The 15,626-nt window shown below is 43.1% G+C and overlaps 1 protein-coding gene across 2 annotated transcripts in view; it reads right to left on the bottom strand.

Moving 5' to 3' along the window:
* The window catches only part of CDK14 (cyclin dependent kinase 14), a 671,591-nt gene that overhangs the window by 498,893 nt on the left and 157,072 nt on the right, over positions 1–15,626 (bottom strand). The gene's annotated exons all lie outside the window — the stretch shown is intronic.

The raw sequence follows: 15,626 nt of genomic DNA on the forward strand, positions 1-15,626 counted from the left end.
GGAGTGGAGCCTGCGGGATCTTCCTTTGCTGATGGGCGCTCACTACTAAAGCTAAGGAGAAGCAGTGAAAAAATAAGTGAATGATTGGAACTTGGAATGTGGAAATATGGATCTAGGAAAATTGGAAGTTGTCAGAATAAGATGGAATGCATAAAGAGCAATACCCTAGACATTACTGAGTGGAAATGGACGGACAGTGCTCACTGTGAATCAGAAAACCCTATGATTTCGTTCTGTTGTGCATAGGGTCACTGTTGAGTCGAAACCAACTGATGGCACCCAACATGATGAGAGCTAACGTAATGTAATCAACTCCATGAGGAGACAGAGCTTCATGATCATCCAGTCCACTGTAAGGAAGTTTCCTCAGGGGGCGCCTGCTTCTAATCTAAGGGGATGCTGTGGAAAGGTATGCTTTCTTTTTGCTGGCTCGAAATCCTGCATTGGGCTCATCATCGGACCTCTGGCTCATTTGGGCTTGAGGCAGCTACCTGCCTTGCTCACCTCAACACCTGTGTGAGCCATTTCATTGCTATAAAGCTCCCTGTCTATATGCATATGTAATGCTTCACTGGTTTTACTTCTCTACAGAACCCATCCTAAAACAAGTGAGTTGTCATAGGCAATGAAGCAAAATGTGAGTGCGCCCGCTGCCATCAAATTGATTCCACCTAATAATAAACCTATAGGATAGAAGAGACCCTCTCTCTGTACACATACATAAGTTTCACTGGTGTTGCTTCTCTGGAAAACCCAGCCTCCGACACCACACCAAGTCATAGAGAAAACCCACTACTACAGTCTACTTCAAAAATGACCTTTGCCCGGAAGACCTTGATTATTGACTCTCACGCCATTCAGGTCCTTGCTTTCCTAGAACTCACTCACATCAGTGGCTGTGCAGGTGGCTTGCCCCAGGGTGCAGCAAGCCTTGGACTGTAGCTGTCCTCTTTCAGTGGTGTTTTCATCACAGCCTCCATAAGGTGAAGACCGCATCTTCTCTTCTGAAATCTTCTCTTCTAGCCTTCAAACCTCTCTGCTTGAAGGGTCTCAAAGGTTCACTAAATAATCAGGGCAGTAAGGGCTTCTAGAGGTTAAAGGGGCCTTCTCAAATCATGGAACCGGAAGAAACCACCTTTGCTTCCTTCTCCCATAGCCACTCATAACAGGTGACTACAGCAGCAGCAAAACCAGAAAACAAAGACACCCACACATTAATGGGGATTAAGGACGTGGTCCCTGTATGACTCCATTTTTTCACACTTCACATTTAGAAACTTGAAGTGACAAAAATCACATAAGCAGAGGTGCCTCATGACACTCGAAAATGGTTAAGAAGAAATCATCACAATTTCCAAAATAAACATCTGTTATTTTATTTCTTCCAATTAATTTAATAGGACCTAGAAGTTTGAACAAGCTTAAGATGCACCCACACATCTGGCTCCTAATCTGAATCAATTATTTTGCTTCACCCATCACTAATAGGGCTCTGTTCATTAATTGACAGGCTCAAAGCTCAGTTAAAAGTGCTAGAAATTCAAACAGCGTAGAGTGTCCAGAAGTCAGTTTGACTACCATTTTAGCTTAGAGCTATGTAAAATCCACACCAATGTCGACTGGTCTCACAGCAGTGGCTTCAAATGAGCACAACTCACTTCAGTGAAGGTTGGCACAGATTTCAATGGAATTCAATCGGATTGCAAATTGTCCCTTTGAATCACCCATTTTCTGGTGATTGGCCTTCCCGGATTGTGAGTGTGATCTTCTCTGGTTTTCACACTCCACTCCTCGTGACGGCAGAGGCTAAGCAAAGGCGGGGTTTCAAACACTCGGGGGTGAGTCACGGCAACCACGCTTCCGACATGAGCAGCAGCTAAATCGTGGTCTGCAGGCAATCAGGAAAGAAATGCCCAGCACCGGTCCAATGCAAAAGTGTGGAAAAGGCAAACACACACAACGTTTTGTGTTTTCCCTTGTTTGTTTTCCCCTTGTCCATACCCTGGAGAGTACCTGACTGATAGTTTTCCCCTGCTCAGTGTCTTCACTCAGAATCTCCCATCTGCCATGATAACTTTTTAAGCATTGAATCAGCACACTAATGCCCCTGAATGATAATTTAAAAAGCTGGAAGTCTGGGCCCATCAAAGATGCCGCTAAAGAAAGACCTGGTGACATACTGTGTTTCCAAATCCTTAGCCACGTGGAGTCACTTAGTCAAAGTCAACTTAATGGCAACTGGCGGGCAGATCACCCTGTGGAGAAGGATGTACACTCGCGCGTGCTTTTAGATGCTATTCCGTGTTATCTACCATACTGCAGTAGCTGCAAGGTTGCTACGATGCTGGAAGGTACACCGCCACCATTTCACATACTAGGAGTGTCATCCATGGTAAACAGATTTCTGCCGTTTCCAGACGAGAACACACTAGGGAGCCTGGAATATCTACTTCTGAAAAGGTAGCCAAAGGAAACCTCCTGGTCTGCATCAGAACACTGCCCGAGATTGCCTTTCTTTGAGATCCTCATCAGGAAGGTCCCACCATTAGTGAAGCCTGTCAGGTACGGAGAAGCAGCGGCACAAGGGGGAAGGAGAATCTCTGCGATGGATGAGCAGCAGAGCTACCAAGAGGGCTCAAGCGTTCTGGGGATCTGAGGATGATGCAGGGCTGGGTGAGAGTTCCTTCTGCTGTCCGCCACGTGACCCAGAGTTCACCCAACAGAAGTGAACTGTGCTTTACTAGAACAATGAAGTCCCCCCAAATTACTCTGAAGACATTGGCTAATAAGAGGGGGCTTCAAAAAGTTGAGGAAAATATTCCATTATATTTTAAGTCCATTTTCCCACAGAATTCTTTGATCTCTCTCATATACATGTGACCTTGCTGCCCACAGAAGTCAAAATTAAGTGACTGTCCAAGTCACTTAATGTCTCTGGTTCTCGGCTTTCTTCTCTGTAGGATACAGCTGGAGTAAACCATTCCTAAGGGCATCTACAACTCTGGCGTCCTGTTATAAAATCCAGGCAGCAGCTTTCGGCTGACTTTTTATTTTAAGTAGGTCAACCTGATGCTAAGGCCAGACACGAGGATGGACTCCTCCGTGCTTACTGCCAGGTTTTACTTGCCCTTGGGGTTTGCCATCTGAAAACGAGGCAGACCGGGCACACCAGCAGAACTTCCCTGCCTCTGTGCACCTTCCACAACTCGGGCACTGCGTCTCAGTGACGGTGCCTGGACCTTTGGGCTGAGGAATTAGCGTGCACGGCCCAACGGAACCATGTTTGGAATGCCTGCTTGGTCCTGCTTACAAGGTGCCAGTCATGTGGTCAAAGTCATTGTCATAACCCAAACTGTTTCCATTAGGAACTATATCGTTTTCAGACTGCACCTGTCATTTGAATATAGGTTGTCTGATCATTTTAGCCACCATGTAGTTCCTTTTCACGTGCTTGGTTTATTTTGCTCAGCATGGAAGAGGTGTCTCTTTGGTTTTGTTTGATGTGTTGATATTATCTTCCAGGGCCTGACTAGAACTAAGTTGAGTGCAAAACCTTATGTTCCACTTTTTTAGTGTCTTCTAAGCGCAGCGGACTGGGCACCAATGGGCTGCTTCGTTCATATTTATTCAAGGGTGGACTGATTTCTTTATTACAAATCTTCCCCTTTAACTAAAAATAGATCATTAGGAAAATTAATCCTAATAGAAACCAGGTAACAATTAGGCACCTTCTGAGTCAAACTTTTTTCCCAGTAAAAAAGCTTTCAACAGCTGTTGCCACTCAGAATTCAACATCTAATATTATGAGTTCATTTTGAATTTCTTATTTTACTCCCGACTGCTTTCTTCGGAGTCTGACCTAATTTCATTAAACCCTGAATCCATCAGCTAATGGACACAGTTGAATGGAGAACCCTTGAGGATTTCACAGTCCTTATATGCTGTTTCAGTGCCTGGAGTTTTGTTACGAGCCGTCTTGAGCTTCACTGGTTTTCACCAACAGGCTGGCTAATGGTTTTACTAATTCTACTATAAAATATTTGCATACTCTTCCCTGCAGCTTTAGTATATCTTTTAAAAATAATTTCATTTAAATGCTTTCCCTTTTGTTATGATTATACTCTTGAGAATTAATATGTAATAAATATAGGAGTGCCTATGCTCACTGATTCCAGGTTCATGATGCTGTCCAAATCAATACTAAGTTTAACCCACGATTCCACAAATACTGATAGGAAAGGTGGGGCGCAATGACTGAGTGACCAGCGGCCAGCTGACAGGATGACAGTTCACACCCAAGAGATGCTCCACAGGAGACGTCTGACTGAGATGCTTCCATAAAGAACACAATCTAGGAAACAAGTCCTACTCTGTCCCATTGGGTCACTGTGCTCAGAATCCATTCACCAACACACAATAGCACTCGGAGCGTGAGGGCAGTGGTGGCGGTTCCAGGGTAGAATGTCCATCTTCCATGTGGGAGACCCAGCTCAGATATGTGGTTCAGGCACTTATGTTGGGGGAGGCTGGAGTGGGGCTTTGATACTACTGAACAAGTTTCAGCAGGGTTTCCAGAATAAGATGAACTAGGAAAAGAGGCCCAAGAAATGTGTTTCCAAAAGTCATATAATGAAAACCCGTGGACTGCAACAGTAGAATTCACAACTGATCATGGGCATGCCACAAGATCAGGCAGCATCTCATTCTGTTTTCCATTCAATCTTCATGAGCCAACTGCAGAGAACAACAAGAAGAACAGAAGTTCCATGGATATTAGTGGCTGTAGGCCACGCGGGTTTGAGAACGTGGTTCTCTTTGGAGATCAGTAACACGGGCGTGGTGTTCTTGAAAGCTGGCTGCTCATGGGCCAGCAGCATGGGTGTCGCTGGCGCTCAGCCACATCACAGTCTTCCATGTCAGAATCTGCACTGCACCCAGCTCTACGGTGGCATATTAGTCTACTATGTCAGAATCTGCATTTTAACAAGATCTCCACAGTATCAGTGTACATTAAAGCTCAAGACATACTCTTATAACCATGATATATGCTACTGTTACATAAAGAAAAAAAGGGTCAAGTGTTTCTAAGATAAATTTGTTCCAGTCTTGGGTAGAATATGAATGATAATCATGTCAGTATTCCGTGAGCATTATCTTTTGGGTCAAATTTCCCACAAAAGTTCATGGTAATTTCAGATAACTCTTGAGTGTACTTTCCTTTAAAAATTATTAATCTTTCTAATACAAAATATCTCAATAAGTCTGATATAATATACTTAAGAATTTTAAAGGTAATCGGTTCATAGGGAAGTATAGACTAGAGAAAGGAATATACATGGTTATAACAGCATAGGTGACATTATTTTTCTGAATCGATATTTATAGTGAGAAAATTCATATTTACTTGCTTCTAAGAGAGAAGTCCACCAGTTATCCATTAGTTTGTTGTACTATGGTAAGGTGACCAGATTTTCCCATTGGTAAAGCAGGACACCATTGATAAACTCGTATCCTGGTGAAACAGCCACACGGGAGCCAAAGGTCGTATGCCCGAGCTTTCTGGGCATTCTTTCCAAAAATTGGGGCTTTTTTAAAATGCCGCAGGATGCAGGAAAAATTGTTCAAAAGCGGGACGTCTGGTCACCTTATACTATGGAAACTCGTGCATTGTTTTGACGCTGGGAGCTATGCCACTGGTATGCTAAATAGAAGCAGGATCATCTAGGATGGACAGTTTTGGGTGGAGCTCCAAGATTACGACAGGCGATGTAAAGGAGTAGGCAGGTGACTTCTGAACAATTTCCCACTGAGAACCTTAGGAATAGTATCAAACACTGTCAGATACAGTTCTGAGAGATGGTAGGCCCTTAGATTGGACAGCGTGTAAAATATGATGCGGAAGCACTGCCTTCTCAAAGTGCGAGTAAATGGAGAAAAGACTGACATTGTCAGGGATAATTTCACTTTAATCCACAATCAGTACTTCTCGACTGAAGCAGCAGTCAAGAAATCAAGAGACATATTGCATTGGGCAAATGTGCTCCAAAAGGCCTCTGAAAAGTGTTAAAGAGCTAAGATGTCATTTTAAGGACTATGGTGACCCTGGGCCAAGCTGTGATATTGTCCACTGCCTCATATGCATGTGAGCATTGCACAAGTAATAAGGAGTACAGAAGAGGAAGTGATGCACTCAAATTATGATGTTGGCAAAGAATACTGAACGTACTATGAACTGCCCGAAGAACAAACAAACCTGTCTTGGAAGAAGTACTGCTAGAATGCTCCTTAGAAACACGGATGGAGAGATTTGATCTCATGTACTTTGGACATGTTCTCAGGAGGAACCAGCCCCTAAAGAAGGGCATCAGGCTTGGTAAAGGAAATGGTCAGCCAAAAAAAGAAAAAGAAGAAGGAGAGGAAGAGGAGGAGGAGGAAGAGGAAGAAGAAGATGGCTCACAACATGATGGACTGGAATGTGGCTCAAACATAACAACTGTGAGGTTGGAAGAGGACTGGATGGTGTTGTTTTCTTTAAGGATGCTCTAGAACTGGCTAAATGCCACCTAACAACAACAACGAGACAGAAGCACTGTTTTACCATTGACCACAGTATTTCTAAAAAAACTACCGTCCGGAGAATCATACCGAGAAACTTGCATTTGGCATGGCTTATTTGGTAGCTTTGAAAAGAAACATCAGAATCCCAAAATTGAGAAGGACACTTGACATTTGTAAAAAGGACCCTTTTTCCTCAAACAGGTGCTCACTAAGGAAAGAAGACCCTTTGCTTCCATGGTGTAAGCAAACACTTCCCATGGCCAAGTTGGATAAAGGACATGAAGTCCTATTCCCATTCAGAGGACACGGTGACTCTGTGAAGTTCAGGCACACATCCTTTAGTAGTTGCTGCTTAAAAAAAAAACTTACTAAAGATGCTAGAAAAGGTCAAAGGGAGAAGGCATGCATATTTCCTGACCCTCACTTGACGTCTACAATTATACGCTGGTGAAAAATGCATCATGAACAAAAGGCAGAGTCAGCAGTGTTGCATTTATATCATCTAGCCAAGCGAGCAGAGTACTGGGAGGTGAGCTATTAGAAGTGACATCTATATTCCTCTTTCCTCCACCACCCCCTATTTATAGTCAGGGGGTTCAGAAATGGAGCACACAAAGTGAGAACATGCATGCGCGCGCACACACACACACAGTGAATGAGTGTCCTTGTCCTGAGCATCCACAAAGCAAAAAGCCTATTCCAGCCCACAAAATTCCCATAGCTGTCGTTGGGAAACGGAAGACCCCCTCTCCACAAGTAGACCTGAGCTCCACCAAGTGGCTCGTCCCGCGTGGCCAATTAGTTTCTTCATCAAGACACTACTCCCTTGCAGCACCGACTCTAGAAAAGTCCACCCTGCAAGTAGGAATTCTTCCCTCACAGAACTGAGGCTTTGGGCACAGCTCTGGGAAATTAGGTGTGTCCTGAGTCCTCGGGCCTCGACCCCCATGCGGAGGAGTAAAATCACTTGGCAAGCGAGGCTGACTAATAACAACTACGGCAACTTGACAATGACTCGACAGCCTGCAACCGCCACTGTGCCAGAAGCATGGGTAACGGAGAGCTAACGAACAGATCAGGCGCAATGTGTGGAATCAAGAGCTTAGTCCAGGATGTGTCTACCTGCCTGTGTCAGCTTTTGAAACCTTCCAAGGCCCGAGAGGCTGTTCTTTGTCTCAGCAGCTGTGCAAGCGATGGCCTCCGGTGTCTCCTGAATCCTTTGTGTTTGTTTCCTCAGTTTCACTGCATCACTCTGGCATCTCTGTATCCAGCCAGGCTGCGCTCTCCCTTCCTGCGATGCCTTTCGAATATCTGTAGCTCGCTCCTCTGTCCCTCATGTAAGATAAAGCATCCGGAAGGTGCAATAACATTGCAAGAAGAAACTGGAAAGAAGGCACGACTAGAGTTACTGACAGATACATTGGGTACTGAATTCTCTTTCCCCCGGTAACCATATGAACAGCATTTAAAAATAAAGATTATAAATATTTTTAAATTTCTTCCCTGAAGGAGAAATAAAACTGTGTACTACTTTCCTACCCTGAAGCAGATGTCTGTACAAATAAATACAATGTACATCTCTTCACCTAAATAATCATCTTTTTAATAAAATGTAAATGCAGTACTAAGACTTAGGTAATAATTTAGTAATAATTACTGTCAAGGGAGATGTTATAAAAGCTAAATTTTAATGTTTTTTTAAATTCTGATATATTTAGGGGCGAACTCCACCTAAGAATTCAAATATATACACAAATATATAAAGATATGACATCATTGAATATAGGATTGACTTTTGAAGCTGTCGTTAAGAGGGACTCAGATGTGGGTCACTCGCCACACAGAGCTTATGAAGAGTAACACGGGGAACAATGAACCTTTGGGGAGAAAATAGAAGTATCTTTCAATGCAGCTTTAACAATAGGTCCCTCTATTATAAAGGGCCACATTTTCTGCAATAATAAATCTGACAGGAATCCATGAATAGTAAGTCCTCACTGATCTCATGAAGACTGGTTCTGTATACCTCCCCTGAAAAAAGTCCACAGTGAATGCTGAGCCTCCCACGGTGAACAGAGCAGAGCGGTGGGATGCGCGTGTCCTGCCGCTTCTGTGCCACAGAACAAACCCCAGGGCTGCCAGAAGCCTACATTCCGAGCCAGTTCTCACTTAGCTGAGCAATAAGCCACTGAGCCACGCGTGTGTCCACTGCACGGAAGAGTTAAGTGTAGAACACACGCCTTCCTAAAGCCTGCGGAAGATAAACAGCACAGGAGAGGACTGTCCCATCTTCTTTGTATCCATTCAAACCCACTAACACCAAGACACTTAGTCATCAAGCAAACCAGAGAAGGATCACAGTCAATATAGAATGAAAGGCAGAAAATCAATGAAATTGGGGGTTTTAAATGGTAACAACTAATATCCATTGTAGCCTTATTATATATAACAATTGCTATGAAAACTACTGTTTAAATCCTCACACCAACTCCACGAGGTGGGTCCTATTAACGATGATTAAACTGAAGTGCACTTGAAAGACGCCACCTGCCCAAGGCCAGAGACTAGGCAGAGGGTCTAGTGTTTATGCCATAACTCCGTGGCTTGAGCTCTTGGCCACCTTGTATTCCAAGATAAACAAGCAAAGGACGGGCCTGACCTGCGATTCTTCTTTGCATTCTCTCTTCAAACGATGCAAAAGAAAAAGCACTTTGAAAACTGAGCCCCAAATCGCCCCACAGTTAAATAATCCTCCCCTCAGCCCCTTCCCACAACCAAATTTCATATGAATTTTTGATTAAACTGATTGAATCAAGCACATCTCAAAAGTCGGTGCTGAAAATCAAAGTAATTGGAAGAGGGAGAAGAAGCAGACAATAGAAATATTTATCAGGAAGGACCAGAGAGATAGGAAAGAGGGGATACCTGCCTCTGGCATCAGGCATTGTCATGTTGACGCTTCACCCCTTGGATACAAGGGTTAGTCGAAAAGTATTGCTACTGGCTTTCCAGGTCCCACACGCAGTGTGTTTCAACCTGTCTCTGTGGTCAAGAGATAGCTGCAAAAAGGTTCTGTCCACAGTGTGCTTGTCGTCTCACTGGGGGCCTTCCAAAAGCAGACGCCATCCAAACAGTGACTTCTGCGGAGATCTGCTGGGTCAGTTCAGTTAAAGGCAGCGTGGTCAGCTCAGAAGGTGATAGTGATGATGCTGGGAGATTCCAACGGGCTAGATGTGATAGCGCTCCTTGACTGTCACAGGATGCCCACGAGGCCTTACTGTAAAGACGTTATGGGAGAATGGCAAGCCGCCTTGCTGAGAAAAAGGCGAGGCAAGTTGCCCTGAGGATTTCTTTCCCGATGCTCACTCTCCTCGAGTGGCCAGGGCTGTGCTATGAGGGTTTCTTTTCATAAACTGTCCTACAGCACTACCCAATTTGCCCTGGCACCCTGATATTACTCGTGCAGCCTTCTTTTTGTTCCCCATACTCAAAGAACACTTAAAAATAATACAGTTTGAGTCCTTTGACGAAGTCCAAACTGGCACTTGGACATGGCATAAACCAAAGGTACAGAATCCCGACTCAGGGAAACAGGGTCTTTGGTGTATAGGCCTGTGTTGAGATGTAATAGCTTTCCATTTGGGTAATTTGCTTAATAAAAGGTTCTAAGATTTGTAGCAATACATTTTGACTTTCCTTCTTATGTGTGAGGGAGGATGTGTTAAAGGAATGGATATCACCGACTGACTCAGTCTAAGAATGACAAAACTAATTAATAAATGGGTAACACTGGAGTTCTTAAGCATGACTTTCTAGAAAAGATCTTCCGTCAGAAAAACCCATCTCGATTTTTAAAAAGCACTTCCAGGAAGAAATCTGAATAAGAGAAAGCTATCTTGATGCCACTAGGCTTACCTCGTCCAATGTAAACTGCTTAGTCTGTTATTAGGGTCACGGTTACATGCCAATGTGGCTAGGCCGTGAGCCTCAGTGTCAGGATGCCAGACTCCTCCGTCTAGTGATCTGGAGATAGTGGGAGTTTCCTTGGAGATGTGGCCTGCCTGCATTGAATCCAATGGATATGGATCTCTCTCTCTCTCTCTCTCTCTCTCTCTCTCTCTCTCTCTCTCTCTCTCTCTCTCTCTCTCTCTCTCTCTCCCTCCCTCCCTCCCTTCCTCTCTCTGATACTGCATCCAACTCATCATCCTCTGATGTCTGCTTCTCAGTATATGAGCCAACAGTCTGCTGCCTGACTTGCAGATTTAAGGATTCAACAGTTCCCACAGCCCAATGAGTCAAAATCCTTCCATCTGACCTGCCAACGTTGGGTCCTCTTCTCCTGCAAACCATGTGAGTTAGGAGAAGCCCCCCAGTCGGATGCCTGACCTACAAATTTGGTATTGCCAGTCTTTGCAACGGCATGAACCATTCCTTGAACTACATACACACACATACATATACTAAGCTCCTCTATTCATGAGTGCTGATGGAGTAGTGGGTGATGCATCGAGCTGCTAACCACAAGGTCAGCATTGTGAAACCACTAGCCACTCCATAGGAGAACGATGAGGCTCTTACTCTTATTCATGTAAAGAGTTACAGTCTCAGAAACCCACAGGGGCAGTTCTACCCTGTCCTATAGGTTCACTATAGGGTGGAATTACCTTGAGGAAATATCGATATATATTCATTTGGCTATGGCAAATATATAGAGAGATAGATTTATTACTATATATGTATTTCTCTAGTTTTGTTCCCACACAGAATCTAGCCCAAGATATAAGCCATCAAGCCTACCCCCATTTCTCTCTCTCTCGCTAGCTCAGGGAATAGGTGTCCTTTTTGCACAGTTTTATTGACATAGAACTCACAGACCACACAAGTCAATAGTTCAGTCATATTAAGAAGAGTTGTGCAGTCATCACCACCAATAACTGTAGGAAAGTTTATTTTGGAAAATATTTTAGAATATTTTGTTATTAGCTCCCCCAGCTTCCCCTGTTATTTCCACAAGAAATTATTAATCCACTTCACTATCTTCATGGATTTATCTATCCTGGATTTTACATACAGGCACCCATACAAAACAAAAGAAAAAAATTTAACCCAACAACAATAACAAAATAAAACTCAGAAAAACCTCAATCTAAGAGAAAGCATAAAATAATAAAAAACTAAATCAAATTTAAGATGTGTCAAATAGGAGATCAAATAATAAGATGATAAATTCTAATCTAACTATATCTGCATCACTCCATTTTCTACTGCACTCTATGTGATAGGAAGACTATTCACATCCCTTGACCATGGCCAAGGGGAATTCACGGCAGGGACCCTGCAAACGGATGTGGGACTTCCACTGTCATCCATAGCCCTAGCCAAACAGGATGCACAGAAATGAAGCTCTAAACACTTCCCTCTTCGAGATTTAGATTTTATTATTTACAGTGTTTGGTTCACACAAGCTCATGTGTTTCATCCTTGTAAATTAGCTGACACCTCACTTCGATGGCTGCTTGCTCTAAGCCAAGCCTTTAAGACCCCAGACGTTATTCTTTCTGATAGTCCGGTACAATCCGATTTCTTCACCACACTTTACTATAGCATCCATATCTTCAGGGATCTCTTCATGAGTGCAAGGATTCAGGGATCTCTTCATGAGTACAAGGATTGAATAGGGGTCTTTCATAAGAACTAATTTTTCTTAGATTAGGGCTACAATTAAGTGCAAACTCAAAATCCATTCATATATCAATGGTTTATAAATGTCCCTAAAGTTTTTAATATGTACAAGTTAATAATCCATGTATTTTGGTCTAAAAAGCTGCCACATACATCTATACGGTCCTTTGCTCAATAGTGTTGAAAATTTTATACCATTGTGGAAATTAATGATAGACCAAACCTAACTCACTGCCATCGAGTCACTACTGATTCATATCTACTCGACAGGTAGAACCGCCCCTGTGAGTTTCTGAGACTCTAACTGTTCACAGGTGAGACAGTTAGTTTATTGTGCCACCCTGGCCGATGAACACAAGTGGGATTAATTGAAGGGCGGAGAGAGAAATGGCTCTGTGAGCCTCACCTTTCTTGGCTCTTGCTCTTTGATTATCGGACCAGTGTGCGGCTGCCTTGCTTGTTCTGTGCCTCAATTTACAGGCTACACTACCTGTGGGATGCCTAGACTGTGGACTGTGTCGCTTTAAGTTGCAGTCCCTTTAAGACCACATGATAGGAATGTACATCTCTGGAGCTGGAGAGTGACGGTTGGTGACCTGACTGACGGCTGGTGACCTGCCTTGCTGTTTGCTGCCTGTGCTGAGATAGACTAGCTCTCACTACAGAGGACTACCTGGCAGCCCTCAGGACTAAAAGGACTGCAGCATCTCACAGCTCTCTCACGGGAGTGAGTTGCACTGAGCCATTTGTACTGCTTTATAATTTAACAGTTTATTTCTTGTGTTATATATCTATCTTTATAAATATATATAAAATCACTGCAATCTGGTTTTGTCTCTCTAGAAAACCCTGTCTAACACAAGAGGAGTGGAAAGCCCAGTCTTTCTCCCAAGGAACCACTGTTGGTTTCAAACTGCCAACCTCGTGGATCGCAGTCCCACTTGTAGCCACTAAGCAACCAGGGCTCCTTAAATTAATCATACTATCAATAAAATTACCATATGCCCCATGAGGATAGCTTAAACTATTCCCCAATAAAATTAGAATTATGTCTCTATAGTGAACCATGTATGTGTATCTATAAACCAAAGGTACACTGTCGTGCTGAATGTCCATTGAAAGCAGCAGGGGTGAGTCAGCGGTGAGAGAAGCCCTGACGGGGACACCAGGAGACTGCATGAGTCGAACTTCCCCATTTGCTAGATGTTATGATAAGGAACCAGTTAAATAACGTGACTTCTTCAAGTTCTTACCAGTTCTAAGGTTCTCTGATTCTGTGCCTCAAAATGCTAAGTCTCAGCTTACCAAGTTAGGTCAAGGAAGAGACTGACAGAGAAGAGAAGGTAATTCGAATGTGATTAGTGACAAAAACCACAGTCCGCCTTCCCGTGGAGTATTTCCACTGATGGTTGCTCTCCCCCAAAAAGGGTCACCTGCTTCACCTGTGCAAACACTAGTAGCCCAACCAGCCTGCTCAATTAGCAAGCTGGACCAGGTTCAACCCACCACAGATCTTCACTGAGGGCATGACTACTCCAATACCATGGGCTCTGTTTCACGTATGTCCAAGTCCTCTATTCTGTAAGCATACTTGATTTAGTGACCTTGTATATTACAGGGGGCAAGGGGTGGGGGCAGAGACTATGTTTTCCATATTTAAAAAAATCAAAGCATATACTATTTAGCTATTGCCACAACTAATAGGCAAAATTATTGCCCAAACATTTCTTCTTAAGATATCTGTAAAAGAAGTAGATTTTAAGTTCCATGAAGACAGGGAGTAGGTCGATTGTTCTTATCACGGTTTCACAATCGATTCTCCACTTGTGTTTGCTCAACAAATAAACAAATTAAAAGAACGTAGAGGAAGAATTCTCCAAAGAAAGAAATAAAATATTTAAAAGCATTAAACTTACCAGCTTCGACAAAGTACAAAGGAGCCCAATCGAGGGCAAAGTAGCAACACGTCTATAAGTTTTTTTCAGGGAAGGAAGTATATGGATTGATTTCCTTCACAGTCAGCCTTAAAATGCCTTACACGGTGTAGTTGGTTAATAAATATTTGTTGAAAGAAACAAAACTGCGTGATTGTACAGTTAATGTCAAGGCAAAATCTAAAAAGCAAGCGCAGTGTCATCTATCAGTTCCAACACAGAATGAGCCTCTATAGGCTTTCCGAGACGCTACACCTCCTCAGGCACAGACCGTCTCGTCTTTCTCCCATGGAACAGCTGCGGAGTTTGACCCAGCAGTCTTGGGATGTGTGGCCCAGCATCTAACCACAGCACCACCAGCATGCAAGGCCATCCTGCTAGCCACCTATGCACCAATTAGCTACTGTTCACACAAGTGCAATTCCTTCTGTCGAGGATGAAAAAATAACCCTCACAGCTGATACATGTGAAGGTAAAAATATAAATAGCTAGAACACATCATTCTCTTTAGGGGGGTGGGATGAACAACAGCAAACACTGGGCACATTATCTAAACCACGAGGGAAAAGAAAGTTTTGCTGGTTTCTGTCATTATTTTAAAAGAGCAACTGAAATCTGGAAAATGGGTTATACCCTATCTTTATTTTCTAGGAAATATTGAATGATCAAAATAGAAGAAAACTCTCTTAGGAATATCTAAAACACCCATTCCCCCTAATCAACGTCCAACCGTTGCAACAAAGAGTTGTGTGTACACAGTAGCACGTAATTGCGGGTTCAACTCTGTGAACCCCCAATTACAAAATTGAGGGAAACCTTAATATTAGTATGTTGTATTTCTCTCAAGCATTACTATCAAGTAACCAGATGTTCTTGCATATGTCTCAAAATGACACACAACTGGCATATGGACAACGTGCTACACCAAGTTCCTGGGGATTTTTCAACTAATAATAACTAGCCACATCAAATTTTGCATGAATGATTGCATTCATTAAAGTACACAAAAGTAGGATATTTATTTTCAAAGGGTAAGAGATTCAAAGCATCAAAGGTTGACATCGTTAACATTCAGCGCCTGTATAATAGATGGATCCTTATAAACTCACCAAGACCATCAGTCTCACTATAAACAAAATTAAAAAGCATCCTTCAACTTCAAATCCCACCAATACTGTATGCCAATTAACAAAGGAAATATAAATTTAACCTCTGCTGGGGCCAACGTTAACGTTTCTCTCTCTTGATTTTTAATCTTGTTCACAAGCAGGTATGCATGATTTGCAGGTAAGCTGTCCGCTGCCCCTGTCCTTCACGCAAGCAGGGGTTCTCCATTAGCTTCCAACATGCTAAGTGTCCGCTAGGAGAGCCAGCACTGCCAGCAGAGCCGCATGGAAGCATAACCACTACAGGTGTAATGACGCAAAATACCGGCACACAGACCGTGGCCAG

Source organism: Tenrec ecaudatus, chromosome 9, assembly GCF_050624435.1.
Source record: "Tenrec ecaudatus isolate mTenEca1 chromosome 9, mTenEca1.hap1, whole genome shotgun sequence".
Lineage (NCBI taxonomy): Eukaryota > Metazoa > Chordata > Mammalia > Afrosoricida > Tenrecidae > Tenrec > Tenrec ecaudatus.